Genomic DNA, 7,698 nt, shown 5'->3' on the forward strand with positions numbered 1-7,698 from the left:
GAAGATCATCACCATGAAATACTCTCCATTCCTTATTAGGGCCTTAATTCAGCAAACCATTCCTGTTCAGCAAAGCACATAATCATGAGTTTAATGTTTAAAGTCATACTTACATTCCATGGTTTGTAATGGGATTTAAGCACATGCTTAAAGTACTTCCCCGAAGGGGAATGAAGTTAAGATGTGCTTAAGAGCTTTGCTGAGCTAGGACCAGACAGAGTATCAAAGCTGTCTAAATCCCAAAGCCGCCTCTTAATCAGTGCTTCATCCAATGATTCATCTCCATGATACAATGCTGATTTCTTTTCTTGTTCATGGCACTAGAGTAAGTGTCTGTGGCAATAGATCCTCTAAAATGATCACCAATTGAGATGATCTACATGGGGTCCTTTCCAGCCCCCAAATGTCTTCATTAACATAGGCATCCTTCCTCTGGAAGGGTCAGTGCTGATTTGGGCATTCATGGCTGGGTTCTCCAAAGCTTATTTCAGAATTCCATTCAATATTACTCTTAGACCATAGCTATCTATTATTCCCCTGTGGGTTCTCATGAACAGGCATTTGGGGAAGACACACGAAGCTCATTTGACTTCTTTTCTACATCAGGTTTAAAATAAAATAGCCACAGCTTCAAGAGCTTGTACATTAAACACATAGTAACGTTTACTGGGTTAACATGCATATTCTTAGAAGAGGTGAAAGGAGGATTCTATTTATATACTCAAAGGCCTATTCATGAAAACCCAGAGCTTAGATATTCCTCCTTTCCACAGAGAAAGAAGGTCTTTCCTCCATTTCAGCAGCTGCCTGAAGAAAATATTGTAGATAATACAGCAGTTTATAGACAAACATAGAGTATGTACAGTCCTATCATTCAGGAAGACCTCGTACCCCAACCCCTGGAAACTTTAGTGCAGGAATTTTTGTCAATTGGTGCACATAAGAACCCCTGTCTTTCCATTCTCTTTCCACTACAGGCCAAGTTAATCCCTGGTGGAATTCTGTGGACATCAGTGGAGTTGCATCTAAAATGATTTTAGCTCATTATTATGGTAAAATGATGTGTTTAATTGTTCCTGAAATTGGATCTTGGGAGCGGGAGAAGGGTCTAGCGAACTGAGCAGAGGACTGATAACCAGGAGCTCCTGGCTTCTACACCCTAGCTCTGACCTAACTCTCTGGCCATAGGCAAGCCCCTTATCCTATCTGCCTCACTTTCCCAAATCTGCAAAATGGGAATATAATAATACTAACCTCACAGGAATGTGGTGGTGATTAGTTTCTGTTTGGATAATGCTTAAAATATAATGGACCAAATTTATGCCTGGTTTAACTTCACAGACTTTAATGGTCTTAAATATTACTTTTACAATGATTTTCCACGTGCTCAGTCTCTTGAGAAGTTTGCAACCTCAAATTATATGCAGGAGAAAATCTGGGGCCAGATTTTCCTCTCACTTACATGGTGCAAATCAGAAGAATACCTTCTGAAGCCAGTGGAGTTATGCTATTGTAAGACTGATGTGTAAGTATTAGAGGACAATCAGGCCCATTTACTAGAGAGTGCTGAGATTTGAAGAACAAAAATCATAGGACTCAATCATCAAAAATAGTGCTTAGTCATCAGAAGCAATTTATTTCTTTCCCTCCTAAAATATAAAGCTGTAAAGTTTACAATGGGATAAACAAAGCAATAACAGAAATGTCTGTATCGTTTCTGATCAGGTAACATTCCTTCCCCATAGTTTGATACAGATATTGTTTCATGTCTGTAGCCAAATGCTTTAGCTCTGGTGCCCATAAAAGGCTTCTGGTCTGACTGTCTTGTTATCAGCCCATCAATATCCTGACACTTCCTAGCTATTAATCCTGTGCTGAAATGAAATGAAGTTTCCATTTATCTGGCAGAATGACCCCAGGACTTCCTATTTGGGGAATACAAAGAATAATGCATCTGCAGTTTACAGGAAGTCAAAGGCTCTGATTTCCTGCAGAGGCAGTACAAGAACAAACCGGGAAAAACATATTTCACAACGGCAGTCGAAAGTGCACGTAAGCACCCTGGCGGCCTCCAAGATGAAAACAATTGGAAGGGGAACATCCCTGGTCCCAAAATCATGTGCTGTTGTTTTGTTGCTTACACAATATGCCATTAGAAAGTAGATGTAGTTCAAGGTTAATGATTTTTTCAGGTGATTATAAAATTTCTCCTTGGCATGTGTTCTGGCTCTTACATCAGTAAGATTGTTCTAATGAAGAAAGTAAGCGACAACCATGATCTTAATATCTACTTCTTCTCAGAACAATACAGCAACATATTCCTTTCTGGCTCTGTTTAAACGAGTGGAACCAGATTCATCCTGGTGTAACTCGGTCAATTTCAGTGGAGTTTGCGTCAGGGTGTATATGTCTCATCATGTTCAAGGGTGAGCCTGACTGAAGATACTGTATGTACTTGTCATGGTTGTTAATCACCACAGAATTTAATTTGGACAAATTGTGCAGCAGACGAAATCATATTCATATTCTAGTTGTGATTTAAAATGAAAGACACATGGATAAGTGCAAGTAGCAGCCAACCTTCTGGGGTTATGCAATGTGAAAAGAGGGCAGGGGGAAATAGAGCTTCCTAAGAAAGAGGTGTTAGTAGTTCCATAAAGCAACTGAACACTCCTTTATGCACAAAAGGTAACACTTTAAATTGTCCCCAAAATTGCTTTGCCGTTGTTTGTATTTAAGGTACATCATCAACTTAAGTCATCCTTCTACCTCAATTATTTCCTACTACAGTTACAAGTAGTATTTTTTTGGGGATGTGGGGAGGTTCAGTGGATTTACTTTTGTGCATTTAACAGCACTTTGTTATAGTCACATTGACTGTTTTGTCATAGTTGTTTTGCCAGTGTCAATGTGTTCATCCCTGCTGATTCTCAGTAAAAGAAATCCCATTATTTATATTCTGTTCAGATATCATAAAAACTGTGCATTATAAGATCTAAAAAGGGACAGAGCTTTAGTTTTGTCTCGGAAACAGTTTTAAATCAATCAACTCCATTGCCTTCCCTGGAATTGTTCCTGATCCACGTTGGTGTAAAATAGGAGAATCAGGCCCTATAGAATGTTTTGAAAGTGCAAAAACATGGTCTAGTATACTTTACTGAGGAAAGTGTGACTAAGCGGAAACAGAATTGATTTGATTCCTTGGGGGGAAAAGTTTGGCTGTTTGTTTTATTAATCAGCCAATGTCTAGAAACAAATGCAAATTGTCGTTGTTCTTTAGGCTTTGTCTGAGTAAGGGTGAACTGGTTTTGAAAATACAAACTCGATACAAATGTTCAGTCATGGTATTCATCTGACAAAGGAAACTCTTTTTAAAAAAAAAATCAACATTATCTTTGTCATTTAAACCTTATAGGGCATGATCCTGCAGTCCTGGAACTTTTGGATTCTTAAGGCATGCAGGACGTGCCCTCAATCCTCTAATCATTAGTATACTGACATTATGAATGTCAAAATATATCAAATATATCAAAGGGAATTCCAGAGATTTTCAGTTAGACCAAGTCTAGTGGCTTGGACTGATTTCCTTCTTCCCTTTGTGTTACCTTGTGAAGCTGCTACAGCATTATGAATCTCAGTGCCTGAGCCTCTTACTTTGTACAGCAGCTGAGGAGCTGACACTGCTGCAATTTAAACCTAGTCAGTGACAGACTGGGGGCACATATGATCTTCAGAGAAAAACCATGTGAAAAGTTAGTGTCAAATTGTGCCTCCAGACATTCGAGAGTTCCTTGGCTCCTGGGGTTGTGGAGCAAAGAGAGAGAAGAGCTCCTTGCCATGGCATGCTCTTTTCAGCTGGATTGAGTGTACGAGTACATCTCTTTTTGGACCCAAAGGTGTGATGTGTAGAGCTAGTCTCTCTGTGAATGCTCTCATCCCACAGAGTGTTTCAGATTTTGTCATGGATAGGAACTCCCTGAACCTTAAATGAGAGCTGAGGGAAGTTACTGTGTGTATGTAAGGTTGAATTCTGACCCTGAGATAACTGCACACAAAGTACAGAAGGGTGCCTTCCTGCTGAAGACAGACAAACAATCAGAAAGCAGGCAAGAAATGGTGGAACTTTTTCTCTCCCCATCCCCTTTTCATAGAATCATAGACTTTAAGATCAGAAGGGACCGTTATGATCATCTAGTCTGACCTCCTGCACAACGCAGGCCACAGAACCTCACCCACCCACTCCTGTATCAAACCTGTGTCTGAGACATTGAAGTCCTCAAATCATGGTTTAAAGACTTTCAGGTGCAGAGAATCTTCCAGCAAGTGACCAGTGCCCCACGCTGCAGAGGAAGGTGAAACCCCCGCCCCAGGGCCTCTGCCAATCTGCCCTGGAGGAAAATTCCTTCATGACCCCAAATATGGTGATCCGCTAAACCCTGAGCATGTGGGCAAGACTCACCAGCCAGACACCAGGAAAGAATTCTTTGTAGTAATTCAGATCCCACCTCATCTAACATCCCATCACAAGCCATATTGGGCATATTTACTGCTAATAATCAAAGACCAATCTCCTTATACCATCCCCTCCATAAACTTATCAAGCTTAGTCTTGAAGCCAGATATGCCTTTTATCCCTACTACTCCCCTTGGAAGGCTGTTCCAGAACTTCACTCCTCTGATGGTTAGAAACCTTCGTCTAATTTCAAGTCTAAACTTCCTGATGGACAGTTTATATCCATTTGTTCTTGTATCCACATTGGTACTGAGCTTAAATCATTCCTCTCCCTCGCTGGTATTTATTCCTCTGATATATTTATAGAGAGAAATCATATCTCCTCTCAGCCTTCTTTTGGTTAGGCTAAACAAGCCCAGCTCTTTGAGTCTCCTTTCATAAGACAGGTTTTCTATTGCTCGGATCATCCTGTTAGCTCTTCTCTGTATCTGTTCCAGTTTGAATTAATCCTTCTTAAACATGAGAGACCAGAACTGCACACAGTATTCCAGTTAAGGTCTCACCATTGCCTTGTATAATGGTACTAACACCTCCTTATCTCTACTGGAAATACCTTGCCCGATGCATCCCAAGACCACATTAGCTTTTTTCACGGCCATATCACATTGGTGGCTCATAGTCATCCTGTGATCAACCAATACTCTGAGGTCCTTCTCCTCCTCTGTTACTTCCAACTGATGTATCCCCAGCTTATAACAATAATTCTTGTTATTAATCCCTAAATGCATGACCTTGCATTTTTCACTATTAAATTTCATCATATTACTATTACTCCAGTTTACAAGGTCATCCAAATCTTCTTGTGTGATATCTCGATCCTTCTCTGTATTGGCAAATACAGCTTTGTATCATCTGCAAACTTTATTAGCACATTCTCACTTTTTGTGACGAGGTCAATAATAAAAAGATTAGTCCCAAAACCAATCCCTGAGGAACTCCACTAGTAACCTCCCTCCAGCCTGACAGTTCCTTTGATTTTGGTGGGTTTATAAGTGCCTGAGTTTGCAGTGGTTATAATCATATGACCTGTACCTCTCCAGCCCCAGTGATGCATATAAACTGCCTAGAGCCAGATTCCAAACTAACGTGTGTGTTTCTGTAGAACCTCGGACAACAATGTGTGACTGCTTTGTAGGCAGATTTTTCTTTTGGCCTTTGACATGCTATGGAGTCCGAGGCTCCTTTGAAGCTGATATTAAGTCAGGGACTCAACTGTCTCACCCTTCACCCCATTGCATGTGCTGGATCCTTTCTCTTAATCCTTGACTTTTAGTATATCTCATTGTAATTCCATGTTATGTGTGCATTTTCACATAATTCTTTACCTCCTGCTTGGCTCAGTCCCAGAACCTGGCAGAGGTTCCTTGGTGATGGACAGTCTACATCAAGGGAGATCACTTCACTCCAAGTGGTGTGCAGTCAGCTGCCACAGCCCCAGATGTGGGCTCACTGGCTAAGGACAGGGAGTAGCCAGGGCTTCTGGAAGATTTGCTGCTGTGGCTTACAGCCTAAACAATCTTTGCTGTGAAGGCTCTGCTGAAGTCTTGGATGCAAATTAAAGCTGCCTTCCCTCAACAGAACCCATGGGAGTGTGGTAGTGGAAACTACTCCTGGTCCTCATCTTGGGGGAATTTCCCAGCAGGATGCAGCTTTACCCAGCAACAATGGAATGTTGATGGGATCTGCAATGTTAGGGGGCACTTTATACATCAAACAGCTGAATGTGAGCTGCCATTGCTGCATGCCTAGCGCTGCTCCTGAGTTACTGCTGAACATGTAATGGCAGCCAAATTTGCCTATATAGAACTGGTTCCTGTATTTCTTACGCCAACAACGCTTCAGTTGCAAGCAGTGGGAGTTTGCCTGTAGGGGAAATATAGGATTGGGCCCACAGTCAGTGACTGTACAACTATGGGATAGCTGGGGTAGGCTAGATGCAAAATGTGATATGACCTTCTATTCTCAGAGCGGTTTTTAACTTTCTTCCTATTGTCGAAACCCGCTTTCTGAGTTGAGTCAGCGACAGACAGTTGCTCTTCATTAGAGAAGTTGTTCATTTGCAGTTTCTATCAATCAAAGCCTGTTCCTTCTGTGAGAATTTTAATTAGTCGATTATTAGTCCCTTCATTCTTTTAGCCTTGCCTGCAGCAGGCTTTTCTTGCTGTTATTCTCAGCCTTCATCTGATGAGAGGTAGTAATTACGCGAAGCACCATCGTGACTACTACTATATGCTTTGTGGGCTGCTGTGAAATGTCTTTATATGCAGTTTTAACGTGAGCATCTGGAAAATTACAGTAAAACTATATAAAAACCCCTTGTTCTAATTAAAACCAGGGGCCTGCTTCTCCACTCAGCTGCAGCAGTTGTACAGTGGGGTAAAGCCAGTGAAGTCAGTATTATATATCAAAGCACATGTGATTGCATTGCAAGGGGGATATAAAGTCAGGAAAGGGTTATAGGGCCTGGTGGTATTCCTCTTACTTATAGGGGGTTTTACATCTCTTTTGATTACTGAGGAATTTCAATGGCGGCACTTCTATTTTAGAACTACGAAAGGAGAATCAGGCTCCTGCTTTGAGGGACGGACCAAGTTCTGGTGACACGACGCACGAACCACCATGCAAATACAGATGGCTTATTATGTGCTGCATCTTTCAGAAGCTGAAGCCTCGGAGGAGGGAAGGCTTTGTCATCTTCACCACCCCAGATTCTGCAGGTGCAGCCCCAGGAACTGCTCTAGTTTACAGTAGCCTCCCCATGGCTTCTGCTGGTCTGCTCTATGGGCCAGGATAGCTGTAGCACTGAGCATTGTGACTATACCACCTTGTGCCCCATACATTGTTGTGTGGGGGACAAAATCTGGGCCATTGTTTTAGGGTTATTTTCTTTATCCCTCCCCTCCTTAACTTCCCCTGTCACCCTCCCTGCAATGACTTGTGCATCAAATATATCATCTGTGTTCCTCCTTTTAATTTAAGAAAACAATGACACACACTCCAAAGTTCTTTTAGTAATATCTGTTTATTTCAATAAAGTCAGCTTCTTCCCCCTATTTATAAACTTCTACAATTGTAAAATTTTGGAGGAGGGAAAGGGGGTGTCACAATAATCTAACTACTTAATTTCCAGCACTGGTCACATGGAGATAAATTAAGGCAGGAGTTCTCATTGTTTTTCTTTCTGA

The 7,698-nt window shown here is 41.4% G+C and overlaps 1 protein-coding gene across 2 annotated transcripts in view; it reads left to right on the forward strand.

Moving 5' to 3' along the window:
* HSF2BP (heat shock transcription factor 2 binding protein) overlaps nucleotides 1-7,479 on the forward strand; it is a 99,757-nt gene extending 92,278 nt beyond the window's left edge. The window contains exon 9 of one of the 2 annotated variants that reach the window (XM_030576753.1): nucleotides 7,060-7,479. The gene's annotated coding sequence lies outside the window, so the exon portion shown is untranslated. Of the gene's footprint in view, nucleotides 1-977; nucleotides 1,030-7,059 lie in introns of those variants that run through there. The other variant, XM_030576762.1, reaches the window with a different exon arrangement.
* The last annotated feature ends 219 nt before the right edge of the window (nucleotides 7,480-7,698 follow it).

The sequence above is a fragment of the Gopherus evgoodei genome, chromosome 1 (assembly GCF_007399415.2).
Source record: "Gopherus evgoodei ecotype Sinaloan lineage chromosome 1, rGopEvg1_v1.p, whole genome shotgun sequence".
In the NCBI taxonomy this organism is placed as follows: domain Eukaryota; kingdom Metazoa; phylum Chordata; order Testudines; family Testudinidae; genus Gopherus; species Gopherus evgoodei.